Source organism: Chrysochloris asiatica, unplaced genomic scaffold (genome assembly GCF_000296735.1).
Source record: "Chrysochloris asiatica unplaced genomic scaffold, ChrAsi1.0 scaffold00166, whole genome shotgun sequence".
NCBI classification, from domain to species: Eukaryota; Metazoa; Chordata; class Mammalia; order Afrosoricida; family Chrysochloridae; genus Chrysochloris; species Chrysochloris asiatica.
This window is the reverse complement of record NW_006408684.1, coordinates 5,854,712-5,866,172: the sequence shown is the minus strand read 5'-3', so window position 1 is coordinate 5,866,172 and position 11,461 is coordinate 5,854,712. Positions and strand designations below refer to the sequence as shown.

The following is an 11,461-nucleotide window of genomic DNA, read 5'->3' as shown; positions in this document are numbered from 1 at the left end:
TGCCTACCTTGTGGTTAGTAGTCCAGTACTTACTTATCCTACAGCATCATACCAGGACTCCATCCCCTATAGCAGGGGTGGAGGACATCCGGCCTGTAGGCTGTACAAGGTCCATGAAATCATTTGGTCTGGCTCTGCCGAGACAACTGTAGTTCCAGCCATCACATTGATGTTTGTCAGTTTTAAAGTATAATAATTCCTTTAAGAGATATTTACCCGTCTTACTTGTCTTCTCTTAGAATATAGAAATGTTTCCTAAACTGAATGAGAGAGAGGAATTTGTTAAAATGTAAATTCAGATATGTACATGAAATGCAATATGTGGAATGTTGTTCCCAGGAGGGTTACAGGCTGGGGGTGGCAGTGGAACCCCCATGTAGCCCAGAGCTCTCATGGGTGGCTGCGGAAGAGGCTGATTAGGACCCAGGAAGTCAGGAAGTACAGCAGGGTGCATGGGACCTGGGACCCCAAACTGACTCAGCACAACCCACTTCAATGTTCCTTATCTGTAAATGACGATAAAGCGTTTACCTTTATAAGTACATACAAGAGTGATTTCTGGGAATTCATGGACCCATATTTATATGCCCAGGGAACTGGGTAGTTTCAGGATAACCTTATCAGGAGGGAGCAGTCCCTGGCGAAGGATATCATGCTTGGTAGAGAGAAAAAAAGAGTAAGACCCTCAAGAAGATGAATGGGCACCGTCAGTGCCACAATGGACTCAAACAAGCAATGATGGTGAGGATAGTGCAGGCCAGGCAGTGCTCTGTACTCTTGGCATAGAATTGCTTTGACTTGGAACCAACTTAATGGCACCTAATAATCCTGGTGTGCATTCCGGAGTAAATTTGAACCATAAGATTGGCTGTTCAAACTCACCAGTCACTCCTCAGAAACACTATTCAGCGTTGCTGTGGGTCAGAACCCACTTAACGACACTTAAGAACAACAACAACAACAACAACAAGAATCCTTCTATCCAGAAGGAAGAATTTGAAATATGATGTATAATGTGAATGACCTTTCAGTTAAGTTAACATGTTGTTGTTTGTGGTCAAGTTGGTTCTGACTCATAGCAACCCTGTACAGGGTTTCCAAGGAGCGGCTGGTGAGTTTGAACTAACAACCTTGCGGTTAGCAGTCCAGTGTTTCTCCTACATCACCATACTCAGAGACTGGCATATTGAGTTTTCTAAGAAATTAATATAAATAATTTTTATATTGATACTGGCTAGACGGAAACCAGGAGACCGTTTTAGAAAGTCTATATATCCCCCACACTGATGTGCTGGTTCCAAGACTGCCTGAGTTTTTGCCACCTGCTGCTAAGCCCAGGTGAAGTCCAGAAGTGGGCCTAGAGGTGACTGCAGGGATCGATCATGAGGGTCTCAGACTCACGGCCCTGCATACCCCAATGAACAGTGCTGTCCCCACCCTGGTACTGGCTGAGTCCCTCCTGGGAGCCTCCAGTGGGAAGGATCAAGTGGAGCAGTTTCTGAACCGGAACCAGGGTCTGGGCCTGCAGCATGTGGGGCTGTACACACTTGGCATCATGGAGGCCACTGAGTGGGTGGCAGTGGCAGGGGATCAGCTTCTGATGCCTCCTGAGGCCTACTACCAGCAACCAGGCAAGGAGAGGCAGATCCTAGCCGTAGGTCACTAGCCTAGGCAGCTAGCCTGATGAGGAATCCTGTTAGATGGTGATCAAGGCAAGATCTTCACCAAGTCCCTCTTTCTGGAGGACACCTTCTTTCTGGGCCTGATTCAGAGGCAAGAGGCCTAAGGCTTTGGTCAGGGCAGCATCAGGGCCCTGTGGCAGTCGGTCCAGGAGCAGGCTGCCAGGTATAGGAGAGGTTGGTTGAGCAGGTTGTTACTGGAGCCGACATACCCACCACAGTTAAACTTCCATAGAAAGTTGACTAGTGAAGGACTTTGCCCCCAGGGCCCAGGGGTGACCTCAAACTCAGCTGTACCTACCACAAGTTAAGTCTCACTGGGGTCCAAGAGGTGGAATTTTTTTTTTCTTTTACTGTGAAACATTTCTTATATACACTAACACAAAATGTAAAGAATAAAGGATTTACATCATTAGGAAGTAGGGGAGAAGAAAGTTTATATGATACATTGGAATCCTTTGGGGAAGATTCTTACTTAAATGTTATGTATCTTCTAGACATCTTCACCCTTCTAAGAAAGAAAATTGAAGTCTACCAGTCAGCCTTTGCATTCAAATTTTGAGAAGATAAGTCTACTGTATAATTCCATAAGATTTCAAAAGCATTTAAAGATAATCTTTTAGTAAACACACTTCACAGTTTGTTATAACGTGTGGATCAATCTTTTCTTAAATTATTTCATGATTTTACTAACCTGAGAGCTGGTTATCAAACCATCCTCTAGGAGAGAATAGGAGTGGTTAGTCAAAACCCACATACGCACCACACAGGCACACTTACACACTACACAAACCCACTTTAATTTGGCATAGAATGATGGCAATTCAACCAAATCAGTCCCACAAAGTTCATGACTTAGAAGTAGACACCTAGGCCAGGGCTCTGAAAGGTTGGTCTTCGTACCAGCACCGTCAGCTTGTTGTTACAAAAGCAAATTCTGAAGCTGAATCCCAGATTTATTGAGTAAGAAATTCAGCATAGGCCATTGTTAGTATCCCTTTTTAACTTTGTACAGCACATATGTTTAGTCCAAGGCAATCAGAGAGAACTGTCCATGTAGAAGAGGTAGAACACTTGATGTGGTTTTCTCTGACTGGGAAAAAGGTGTTTGTTCCTGGAAACAATTGTGCAAACATAATAAACACACCAGTGTACTTCTAATCAGTGCTACCCAATCCTTTACAATTCTGTCAGGGCCTTTACATATCCTGGCCTCTCATCTTTGTGATGAATTCAGATCCTAAGTCTTTATCTGATGTTGGTTCTTCACTGTCCTAGCAGTGAAATTTCTTGTCCTATTAATTTCCTCTATTCTTTGTTTAAATAACACCATTTTCAACTTCTACTATGTCTTGGTGTCACTGCCGTTTTCTTCCAACAGAATTCCCACTCACACTTAGATCTCTATTTTAAGTTCAAGATGTTTTGAGAAGACTCTCCTAAATGTTTCCCTTTCTGAATAGCTTATGTCTCTTCTTTTTTTTTATAGAAGTCATTTGGTCCATCATAGTTCATTTCTGCTATCATTTATTCATGTTACATCTTCACAGTTCTAATCTGATCAAGACAACTTGAGAAGAAGAATCACATTTCACGTTTCTTTGCGCCTAGCCAAGTGCCTTATAAATAATTGATCTTGGTGTTTGTTTTTATGCACTTGACATAGATGTAAATTTTTTCTACCAGTTTTTTTTTTTTTTTTTTCTTTTCCCCTCCAGTATATGCTTAAGTTTATTCATTCTTGGCCCATCTCCTATTTCTGCATTTCCTTAGGAACCCTTCTCTAAGAGAGGCCACAAATCACAAGAGACACGTTTTGTGTAATTGGTTCACATAGATGGTTTTAATTTTGAACTCCAACTTGTTGTCCTGCCTTCCCAGTCTTCTCTGGTCTGTGGCACTTTCTCAGTTTTTCCTGATCTTGAAAGTTTGGGGGAATACTAGCTGGGTTCCTACCGAATGCTCCACAATATAGGGTGGTTTGAATTTTTAAGATTAAACTGAGGTTGTTTTTATAAGAGAAGAATGACACCCAGGTGAAATACCCTTGTCATCGCATAAGGGAGTGCATGATAGACCTGCGAGACCACTGGGAATGTTAACTTGCACTCTGTGGCTAATATGGTATTTACCAGGTTTCTTTACTATAAAGTTAATATGCTTTTCTCTTCTCTAAGATACTCTTTTTTTTTTTTTTAAGTTTTTATTGTGAATTAAGTGTGGAGACAGCCAAAGTGCCTATCAACTGAAAAATGGATAAACATGCTGTGGTATATACACACATGGAAGAACATCAGCTTTACATTCATCCTATCCTATTTTGTTTCATTGCAATGATTACAATCCCCTCCATGCATCATCAAACAACCAAAGGGTATACCCCGCAGGCCTGCCCCCTCCCTGGCTGTCAGCACACAGACCCTCTCCCTCCCTGAGTCCTTCTCTCATCTATTCTTTGGCAGCATGGTACTAAATTTATGTTTCCAAAGAATATTAAGATGTCAGTAAATGGGGAGGGTATTAGCTTCACCTTTTGGAGGGCAAAGTATCTGTATATACAACTTGGCATCTCTCTTTAGGGAAGACAATTCTATTCTTTATTCATTCATTCATTATATAAGTATAAACTCATATATATTTATTTTGACTTTGTGTTATAACCTCATACTGTGTTTTTATGTATCTGTTCAGATTATTCCAGCTTTGACCATTTGAGACACCTTTCAGGTTGACTCTGCAGTCTTTTTGACATATCCTCACCATTTTGATTTTTGAGCACTTCCATCCTTTTGGGCACTACAAGATGCTTCAGCCTCATCAGCTATTTCTCTTGCCCTGGTATTGTTGTTGTTAAGTGTCATCGAGTTGGTTCCAACTCCTAGTGACCCTCTGGTTAGCAGTCCAGTGATTATTGTACAGCAACACACCAGATTCTAGAATCAGTTATTTCTAAAAAGAGACCTGGTTCTTTTTACTTGAGAATATTTAAAAACCAAGAGTTATGGTTGCAAGTGATGAACCTTGATTGATGACACAAGCTACAGCTTACAAGCTATGTTGTTGCTGTTGTTAAGTGCCATTGAGTCGGTTCCAACTCATAGTGACCCTGCGTAGGGTGGCCAGGAGCGGCTGGTGAGCTTAAACTACTGACCTTGCAGTCCAGTGCATTAACTCACAGTGCCACATTAGGACTTCCCATACCGATACTAGCTAGGAGGCTTGATGCACACCTGAGAAACCAGGCTCTCCATAGGCAAAACCTGTTTACTCTCAAAGGTAATAATTGTGAATAGCTTTTCCTTTCTTGGTCTGGAAAGACACACAATATATATAAAGACCATCATATTTCAGCATAGTTACATCCATATCTGTTCACATTCACAAAGCTAATAGAGTAAGGAAGATAAATAACTTGGGTGCAAAAAATTCAGAAACCTTAGAATTTAATAAACAGTACTTTTTTCTCTTTGCAAATCTATCCCTCAAAGAGGATAAGAGAGTCTCTTTAAAGAGAAAAATAAACAAACTGCCCAAAATGTTATGTCTGAACAGAGAGCTCATGATTGCAGATTTGTCTAACACCGTTTCTTAGTGATGACAGATCACTAAGAGGGACTGTATTAAAGCTATAGCTTGAAGGATTCGCTTTAGAAATGTGCATGTCCTAACAGGTAAGATTATTGGATTCTGGACTAGGAAATAATGAGGTTTACAGAATTTCCTTCTCATTCTATTAGCAAATAGGTGCTAATTGCCTTAAACATTACTTGGATGGAAATATTTCAGATTAATTGTTTAATTAAATTGAATTGCTTTTTAAAAGGAATGAATCCAATGAAATATTGATTGAGGTTCTTCTGGTTGTGTGCATGCAAGTTGGATTGGGTAGGATAATGCACTAGACTGCAAGGTCAGTTTGAGCTACAAGGTCGGTGGTTCAAACCCACCAATTGCTCCTCAGAAGCCCCAGGCAGGATCACTATGAGTCAGAACTGACTTAATAGTATCTTTGGATAGACTATATTGTGATAGACTATTTTGTTCCCTCTGCCTTCCAAGTATGTTGATCTCTGGAGATAGGTGAAAGAGGCAATGCTGATTATAATTAAATAACCAAACATTATTTTTCACTTAAGGAGCTTTAATCAAGATTTGTTAAGAACAAAATGGAATCCACATTATTACTGCAATGGATTTTTAATTTTACTTCTAATAGGAATTAAAGTCCCATCGTGTGAGATATTTTTGCAGCTTTACTTTTAAAAGATTAAGCTTGATGTTTTCCCTTAGAGCCTGACTCAGTTGATAGATTAAAAAACATTTAAGATCATTGTTTAACACATGGAAAAACACACTGATTGTTCCAATTCTTCCTTTTTGCTAAGAAATGTGTGCACATTTTGTTCCCTGAAAAGACATGAAATTATATAGTTGGATTTTAGGAATTGAGACACATGTATCTACAAAACTTGTCTGAACTGAAGTGTTTCCATTTAAGAAATGTCCTTTACCCCAAGCCTATTTAAAATTCTCATTAACTAAGATACTTCTAGGATTTTTTCATGGAGGACATTGTTTTGCCTTTAGTTAAAGCTTCTCCTAAATGACCTTTATAAAGAGAAGATTACTTGATATTTAATAGAAATATCACAAAGATTGTTTTAGCATCCTTAAATGCTTTTTACAGTTGCTAATAGTTTTCACTGCATTTGTTTTCCTCTTCACTTTGTAAAAATTATAGTGACTTTATCTCTGCAGGAAATCTGTAATATTATTGTTACATTTGGTAATTTGTTATTATTGTTAGGTGCCATCTCGGTACTGACTCATAGCCACCCTATGCACAATAGAACGAAACACTGCCCGATCCTGGGCCAACCTCACAATTGTTGCCACTCTTGAGCCCACTGATGCTGCCACTTTGCCAATCCATCTCGCTGAGGGTCTTCCTCTTTTTCTCTGACCCTCCACCTTACCAAACATGATATACCTCTCCAGCTACTGTTCTCTCCTGGCAATATGTCTGAAGTATGAGAGACGAAGTTTGGCCATCCTGGCCTCTAAGGAGCACTCTGGCTGCACTTCTTCCAACACAGATCTGTTGGTTCTACGGCAGCCCATGGCACTTTCAATATTCTCCTCCAACACCCACAACTGAAAAACATCAATGCTTCTATGGTCTTCCTTATTCACTGTCCAGCTTTCGCATGCATATGAGGTTATTGAAAATACCATGGATTGGATCAAGCACACCTTAGTCCTCAAGCTGACATCTTTGCTCTTCAACACTTTAAAAAGGTCTTGTGCAGCAGGTTTGCCTAATGCAATACGACGTTTGATTTCTTGACTGCTGCTTCCATGAGTGTTGATCCAAGAAGAATGAAGTCCTTGACAACTTCAATCTTTTCTCCACTGATAAGAATATTGTTTATTGGTCCAGTGGTGAGGATTTTTGTTTTCTTTATGTTGAGATGTAATCCATACAGAAGGCTGTGTCCTTTGATCTTTATCAGTATTTTAAGTCCTCTTCACTTTCAGCAAGCAAGGTTGTGTCATCTGCATATCGCAGGTTGTTACTGAGTCTTCCTCTAATTCTGATGCCTCATTTTTCTTCAGATAAGCCAGCTTCTCAGATTATTTGCTCAGCATACACGTTGAATAAGTATGGCGAAAGAACACAACCTTGTTGCACACCTTTCTTTATTTTAAACCATTCGTTCTTGCCATGTTCTGTTTGAACAACTGTCCCTTGGTCCATGTACAGATTCCTCATGCGCACAATTAAGTGTTCAGAAATACTCATACTTTACAATGTTGTCCATAGCTTGCCATGATCCACACAATCAAAAGCTTTTGCATAGTCAAGAAAGCGCAGGTAAACATCTTTCTGATAGTCTCTGCTTTCATCCAAGATCCATCTGATGTTAGCAATAATATCCTTTATTCCATGTCTTCTCCTGAATCCGGCTTGAACCTCTGGAAGTTCTCTGTCAATGTATGCTTGCAGCCATTTCTGTATTACCTTTAGTAAAACTTTACTCACATGGAATATCAAAGAGATTGTCCGATGATTTCCACATTCCATTGGGTTACTAGCCATACAAAATTTGGTAACTAGCCGTACAAAAATTCAGCCACGCAAGCCAAGCTATGTATATACTTGAAGACATTTTTTGAACTCTGTTTTTCTCCAGACTGAATAATCTTTGCTTATTATTCTTAGTTTTGCTTACAGGCCATTCTAAATTTTGAAGCACTTGATACCATTGCTTGTGTGGGAACAGATTTAGTTTAAATGATCAGCATTTGCATAATTGTAGCTCTATGGTTTAGTACTATGAATTGCTTAGACTCTTCAGAACCAAAGCATAATTAAGGTAGGCTGGGGTTCATGAATTCATCTCGTTTATTCTCTTCACTTTTAAGAAGGCTGGTGTGCAGCTATTCCAATAAAATCTTCATCTTCCAATTTGTAAAATTTTAAATTGAAGGCTGAAGCTTTTCTTGGGATAATTGCACACAAGCCTTCTGACTTTACCTGGTTATTTGCTTGTTTCTGTCTTGCCGTTGGTGCTTATCATGAGTGAATGAATAGATTTGCGCATGCACACAAGTTCAGTCCACTTGATGTTCTTCAGATACTTTTGACTCTATTCTTTCATAACTTGTTCAGGTGTCTCACAAATCATCCTCATTGTAAACCCCTTTCTAAGCTAAAAACTGTCTGTTAGCACTTTAGATTATGTGAAGGGTAGTCCAAGAGCAGAAACCCTAGTACCATCTGGACATTTACTGGAAGTTCAGGATCTCAGGCAGCATCCCAGATGTTCTGAATCTCACCTCCATTTTCACAAGATCGCCAGGTGAATTGTGTGCACATTAAAACTCTAGATCTTTGTTTTGTTGTTGTTGTTAAGTACCGTAGAATTGGTTCCGGCTCATAGTGACCCTACACAGGGTTTCCGACGCTGCAGATCTTTACAGGAGCAGAAAGCCTCATTTTTCTCCCACAGAATAGTTGGTAGTTTTGAACTGCCAACTGTGAGGTTAGCAGCCCGATTCATAACCACTACACAACCAGAGCACCTTTAGATCTTTGTTTTAGTGTAAACTAAAAATAACTGCTTACCCCAGTCATTCAGATCCTTGGACTATCCTTAAATTCCCTCTCCATTTCTTATTCTTGGTGTATATAAACCTATTCTGATTAGCTCTTCCACAAGGAGCTTGTTTTCCCTAAAATCTTGTACCTGGTGTTGTGGGCCTCACTTTTATTCCATTATTTGAGATCACAAATAATGTACACTCTATTGTATATTGCTAGAATCATTTGGATATTGCGGTAGCTTTTGGTAAATTATAAAGGTGAAATACAAAGAGAGTAAGGTTGTGTATACTAAATGGTTTATGGTAATTTTTGTTTAGAGCCGCCATCTGTTACTCATCTGCCATTTTTATTGTCTAGAGGGAATATATGAGACATTATCAAAATCCATTTACCTGAAGCCATATTTTAAATATTTTTAGCTTTGGACATTTATTTTTTATTAAATTCACAGCATCTTATAAATGAGGACTTCAGAATGCATCCTTGCTTGATTATTTTCATGGTTTATCATTGGACTTTTAGAATGATGAATACAATTCTTTGATTCAACTGCTTTCTTCATAAATGCAATAGCTAACTATTTAAATTAATTGGAAATTAAGTGAGACTCCAAATACTTAGTGAGTATGATTTTGTATTGGTTTTTGTTTGATTTCTGGTAGTGCCTGTTGGGGAGCTGCTTGTAAGAAGCCTGCTTTCTCAGGAAAGTCAGCAAAGGGTTCTCGTAACAATCACGAGATGCTTTGTAGAGCAAGTGCTTCCAGCATCATTGTAATGTAGACTTTGAAAATAAGCCAGTTAAAATAAAGGAAGTGGGAGACGGGGCTTGATGGCGGCTAGGGTGGAGGTGCAGTGAAGTTCGCCGTCACCAATACCACAGAATACCAGGTAAAGCAGATCCAGGACAGAGTTCCAAAACTCAGAGCCACAGAGATAGGAATATTGTGAAGGTTTGAAGGCTTATAGATTGTGGAATTTGAAGCTGAAGTAAAAAATCGAATACTTTTGAATTTGTTGGGCTGGGCTCGGAGGCCCGGAGTCGACATCTTGGGCGACACCAAACGGCAAGACCAAAAGGGGGAGCAGAAACACCACGGAAAAATGCCACGGGAACCTTGGAGCAAAGGTAGACAACACACTTTGTCAGCTTTGCTTTGCTCTGATTTTCTTTTCTTTTCTTTTTTTGGTATCTGGTCATTGGCATGCCCACTGTTTGCCCACCTCCGTTCTGGTGACTAGAAGGGGAGCCTGAGCGAGTGGACACCCCCCACCCTCACCACTGGTGGGTTCTTCTCAGCCCAAGAGCAGGCTGAGTTTTTTGCTTGTTTGTCTTTTGTTGTGTTTTTTAATACGGGAAAGGGCAGGACAGGGCTGTAGAAAGGGAAAGAGAGTTTAAAAACAAAACAGGCCGAAAATTAAATGAAAGCCTGAGGTATAGCATAACAACCAACACTGGCATCTTGAAATCTCTCAGGCAGCTTTAAAAGCAAGAAGTTGAAGAGAAGACATTAAAGTCATATTCATATTAGGCTATAGATTTTCTTTTTTCTTCTCTCCCTCTTCTCCCTTTTCTGTGATTGTAGACTGCATCACAACTGTATTACAAGTTGGTCTGAAAACTTCAAGGTCAGCAGTTTGAATCTTCCAGCCGCTTCTTGTGAGAAAGTTGAGGCTTTCTGCGCCTATAAAGGTTTACAGCCTCGGAAACTCTGTACAGTGTTTCCTTGAGTCAGAACCGACTCGATGACGTGCCACCAGAGAACCATTTAAAAACCATGTTCTTAGATTTGCCATCATTAGTATATTGACTTCCAGTTGGTGTGGCACTGTGATGCACTGGACCACAACTTCGGTTTGAACTGCAAGGTTGGTTGTTCAAATTCACCAGCTGCTCCTTGGAAACCATACACAGGGTTCCTATGAGTTGGAACTAACTCGACAGCACTTAACGACAACAGTTTTTTAAGTAGATAAGCCAGGTATATCCGGTTCCTATGTAGATTAATGCAATTGAAGTGTTTCTGGGAGAAGAAAATGAGTTTCTATAAAAAAGAAACATTTTCAACTTTTGAATTCCTCGTCCTTATTGATTATGTAAGTTATAAAATAAATACTTGCAAGATAAATGGTTTCATTCCATCTTCCCATAAAGCCCCTAAATAACAGCATATCCCAACTGGTAGGGATATTATAAAAGGATAAATGTGGAGTTGTGTTAAATTTACTTTAGGAACCACGGAGACAAGCAACAAATAATGACAGTGTTTTGCCTTTTTGTGCACCAGGAATCTTTACAATTTGATGCATCTACCTACAGAAAGCCTTACAAATGAGTCTCCAGAGCAGACTCCAAGAGGCTCTCCTTGGAACTGTTTTGTAAGTAAGTTGTTCTGAGTCACCAAGAGAGATTGGATTCCCTCATGAATCAGGAAACGAAGATTAAATCAAACTCAGTATGAGTTCAGTGTTAAGTTTCATCCTAGTCCTAGTCGCTGAACCTTTTGTAAAGTTATAAATCCTTTAATGTCGGTCTTGGGCAACCCTCTGTGAACTAGGGCATCCCACTCCCAGGTCATGCCAATGAAGCTTGTTTTTAATATCAGAGATGCGGATCCATCTTTCTTTTTTAGAGGTATTTTTATCTTTTGAACTGAGTTTGACACCTCCTCCCCAG

The 11,461-nt window shown here is 39.8% G+C and overlaps 1 protein-coding gene and 1 pseudogene across 2 annotated transcripts in view; both read left to right on the top strand.

Moving 5' to 3' along the window:
- Positions 1 to 11,461, top strand: part of DPP6 (dipeptidyl-peptidase 6) — a 1,346,563-nt gene that overhangs the window by 520,855 nt on the left and 814,247 nt on the right. The gene's annotated exons all lie outside the window — the stretch shown is intronic.
- Positions 1 to 11,461, top strand: part of LOC102841399 — a 45,184-nt pseudogene that overhangs the window by 28,522 nt on the left and 5,201 nt on the right.